This window comes from Aegilops tauschii, chromosome 1 (genome assembly GCF_002575655.3).
Source record: "Aegilops tauschii subsp. strangulata cultivar AL8/78 chromosome 1, Aet v6.0, whole genome shotgun sequence".
Classification (NCBI taxonomy): Eukaryota; Viridiplantae; Streptophyta; class Magnoliopsida; order Poales; family Poaceae; genus Aegilops; species Aegilops tauschii.
Genome location: NC_053035.3, coordinates 468182450 through 468187102, shown reverse-complemented (window position 1 = coordinate 468187102; position 4653 = coordinate 468182450). Strand labels below are relative to the sequence as shown.

Here is a 4653-nt window from a genome sequence, read left to right as displayed (position 1 = left end):
ACGGATCGGCCGCTCCCATGGGGCACGATGGAAGAAGGTGGTGGAGGATCCGGTGGTTTGGCAATTGGCTGGTATCAGATGCAATTCAGCTAGCGAAAGCTTGGTTCACCCTTGGCCGGAACCATTGACGGCGGTGCCCGTGCGCATCATTACCTCGTTGGAGGGGTCGTGCGGCTGTCTTTGCTCCCTGTGTGCTCCGGAGGAAACTCCAGATTCAGACTTCTCGGATCAGAGGATAGTGGCATGCCTCCCCCCCCCCCCCCCCCCCCCCCGGGGCATCATCTTTCGAGTCGTACATTGGCCGAAGGGACCAGTGGATGGCTTGGATGGAGGGCGCTGGTCTCTGTGTGTTCTCGCACGGTAGCCAAGGTGGAGCGGTGTAGCTTCTAGCGCATCGACATCGGTGAGGGAGGCATGTTGATGGACGGCCGCGGAATGGTGGCGCTATCTGGCGTCGTGGTGGCGGCACATTGTGCACATGCGATGTGCGCTGAGGGTCTGCTACACCTTTTGGTGCTCTCGACTCGGCATAGGTTGGCTTGGTGAGGCCATCAGATTTGATGGTGTGCGTTGGTGCGTCAGTGCACATCATCAAACTTGTAGGGGTAGCGATAGAGATCGTCAAAAAGTGGCTTTGGGTTGATGCATGTATTTGTTTTATTAGACTCTATTGAATAATGTAATAAAAATAATTGTGTACATAGTTTGATGTAGTGACCCGGTGTAATCCCCTTTTCCGAAGAAATGCAGTCTCCCTCTCCAATCAAATTGCGGTGCAAGCAATGGCAAATACACGAACAGTGCCTCCCCTAAGCACTGCAAGATCTAAAGAATAACTCCCGCTACTACTCCTCGGCCAACTGGAAGTACATCTTCTCTGCTTAAATAGCACACGCACGGTACAATCGGCTACTTACCCACGTACTACGCACGGCCGGCTAACTAATCGTTGGAATCTGTCCACACCATCCGACCGGCCATGCAACAAACAGCCATGCATGCATTCTCCAACTGTAACATACGACCTGGCCAACGGCTGGCATGCCCACACAACTGACTATACTACTTTCATGCAGCCGACTCCATGCACGTAGACCACAGCGGCCACTAACCCATGACCCGGACAGCACTCCTGCCTCTTCCCGCGAACCTTGCATGTCAAGATTAGGGCATGTACAATGGTACTATCTTAGGAGTGCCACGTAAGATAAATGACAATGTGGAGGAGAGAAAACTCGTAAGAAAAGACTTGTCTTCTCTTATTTAAAAGAAGACAAGAGGTGATCTCTTAGCACGAAAACCCATTGTAGACGTTTTTTTTTATCATCTCTAAATTACATGCAAGACTTAAGATAAGACTATCTTATCAACTATTGGCTAACAGATGGAACTGGGGGAGGGCACTGGCTTGGTTGACGTGGACACCAACAGAAGTGATGGTCAGGATATAACCAGGGGCGGATCCAGAACAAAAATGTCCCGGTGTCCACGTGCATATCATATATACAAGGATGGACACTAAGCAATAATACTCTCTGTAAAGTAAGTATAAGACTTTTTAGATTACTAAGACTTTTTAGATCGCTATCTTGTATTACTTTACAGAGGGAGTATGTATAAATAACACACCCAACAACACAAATTATATGGCAACAAGATTTCTTACCAAAATAAATTGTTCACTTCCACTTGAAATACTTATCTAAATTTGAACAATTAAGCATAAAAACTCCAAACAATGAAAACAAATATGATCAGATGACGACATATGTCAATATATTATGAATGTGATGGGCTAGTTATATCATCTTATGCCGATTTTTTTAAGAAACCTTTCCATAAATTCTCCTGTGATTAATTATTATTGTATCAGCAAAAATGTACGAGTTACATTATTTGTGTTTGCATATGCAAGAATAGAAACAATAAACAAAACATATTGATTGAATGATACGATTAGGGACTTAAACTTACTCGACATTGTGCCTCACTGCTGTCACAAAAATAATCCTCCCCTAGTTAGATATGAATCGCAGCGAATTGTCCCCAGTTGTAATACCTTCAAATTTTAAGACTCTAGCCTTACAATTAGAAAAACAGAAATTAAATAAATGAAATTCCTACACACAGTTGACTAGAGATTTCAGATTTGAGAGAGATCGGCAATTACCAAGTGCTGAGTTGAGAGTTGAGACGTACCTCGAATTTTCAACAATCCCCGAGTGGGGCGAGGGTAGAGATGGCCGGCTAGCGATGCTTGAACAACGGCGGCTCGGCGGACCGGCGGCTGGCCGCGCGACGGAGAAGGGCTGAGAACGGCAGCGCTGTGAGGGTTGAAGCGCAGAAGCCGAGTGGACGAGCAACCGAACAGGCGCTCGTACAGGTAAGGTACAGCCGTATGGGGATCGATAGTTTTTTTTTCAACACGCACACGTACAGGACCAGGGATCGATTAATCTATAGCTGGGCTGCACTGCCTCGCCTGTGTTTGTCTATAGCTGGGCTGGCCGGTGTCCAGGTCCAAAAATTACCGGTGTCCAGGTTCAAAAATTACCGGTGTCCAGCCCAAAAATCTGGACTATGCATAAGGTAAGCACGTATTTTACCCGGTGCCAGTGACACCGGAAGAGATAACGTGGCTCCGCCCCTGGATATAACGATTTCAAATATGCAGATGACTATGCGAACATGCATGGGAATCTGACTCTCGGTCCAGCGAGAAGCGCCGGCCGAATAACTTTCCATGGATCGCAGTTCAAAAATAATACTATATATAGGAGTACTTTTCATGGATCATTCTCCATGACCGCCTTGTTTTCGTACATCCGGCGACAAAGCAAATAATATACTGTCCGCAAACAAGTTGCATTCGGTCTACTGTGTGATATGATGCAAACCTGAAATATATATACAGATAGATAGACTAGAGTGAAATATATATTGCGTACATGAATGAGGTCATGAGCAGCACACTACGTACTTTATTTGAGGAAGACTTTCCCGGACCAGCTTTGTAAAATTACTAACGAACGATCACATTTATCTATGTAAGCAAGTACGCATACATTCATTTATGCGTGTAGCTCGATTGCTGATGCAGACAGGCAATCAGGATGACACGATGGGCAATTTGCTTGGCATTCATTCACATGACGCCAACACGGACTGCCCGGCTGCGTGACACAGCAGTAACAGTTTTTCCAGACGAACGGGTCCTTTGGACGATCGCAGTCCCTCCTCACACACCACTTCAACGTGATTTTGCTTTCATTCAGCGATGAATCCACGGCGGTAGCGTTTGCCGTTATGTTGGCATGAGGATGTTCTTGGTTGCTTCTTGTAGCCTCAAGACGACCTATCACATCGGCAATATGCATGTTAGAACACAACAATGTACGGCCAGTACATATACCTCTACAACAATTGTAGATTTGGAGGCATCAATGTATGTATGTATGTATAATAATAATAAGACAGTGTTATGCTTACATTGTCCCACCACAGCAAGGCACCCGACGAACAAGAGAGTAGCCACGCATACCAGACTTCTCCCTCTCATGTTTGATCTTCAACTTCTGGAATTCAAAAGAAGTATGAGAATTGAGAGGCAATGGCCATGGACCCCTCTGGCCGAGGTTTTATATAGAGGGTATGATTTTAATCTTCTCTACTCCTAAAATCTCTACTCCTAAAAAGGGAGTTTGTATGTCGTCGGTACCCATCCTTTAATGCAACAACAACAACAACAACAACAACAACAACAACAACAACAAGAATAATAATAATAATAATAATAATAATAATAATAATAATAATAATAATAATAATAATAATAACAAGCACCGAATAAATTTAGAAATCAAGTAACTACGTGTGCAATTAATTAAGTCTGCTTAAGTTGTGATTTATCCACGCCGAATCAATTATGAAATCGAGGTATTAATGTAAAAATAATAAAGAAACCAAGCACCGAATCAATTTGAAAGTCAACTCATTAATGCAATTAATAGCGAGACAATTAATTAACATGCAATTAATTAAATATATTTAAGTAAAAAATCCCACATCAAGTTAGTTTGGAAATCAAGTCATTAATGCAACGAATAGGCAAACAATTAACTACGCGTGCTATTAATTAAGTCTATTTAATTAGGGATTTTTCACGCCAAATCAATTATGAAATTGATTCATTAGTTCAAAGAAAATAAAAAACCGAGCACATAATCAATTTGGAAATCGGGCCATTAATGCAACTAATTGGTAGACAATTAATTATGCGTGTAATTAATTAAATCTATTTAAGTAGGGATTTTTCACGCCAAATCAATTATGAAATCGAGCTATTAATGCAATTAATTAACTAGTCAGACACATAATAGTGATGCAGATAATTAGTAGTAAGTTTTTTGAACAGTATGTCTACTATTAAAGGGGTTGTGGTTTGTACATAGTACGTCCAACTCCCCTCCCCTCGACCCCCTCTACGAAAGAACCCATCCGCTCCACCAAAAAAAGCCCCTTTGCTTCACACAAAAAAAAGATCATGCTCCTCCCGATATCCCCACCACCACGATATTTTGCCTGCCGCGCTGCTGGGCTAACATCCTCTGAAATAACGACACACCTAATGGTTGATCTAGTCTCTGTCGTGCA

General features: G+C 43.0%; 1 long non-coding RNA gene across 1 annotated transcript; it reads right to left on the bottom strand.

The window, feature by feature from the left end:
- Positions 1-2846: 2846 nt before the first annotated feature.
- Positions 2847-3642, bottom strand: LOC120968597 (uncharacterized). Its single transcript, XR_005763124.3, has 2 exons — positions 3490-3642; positions 2847-3355 (listed from the first exon to the last, which is right to left on the bottom strand). It is a non-coding gene; the product is annotated as an uncharacterized lncRNA (long non-coding RNA).
- Positions 3643-4653: the final 1011 nt, after the last annotated feature.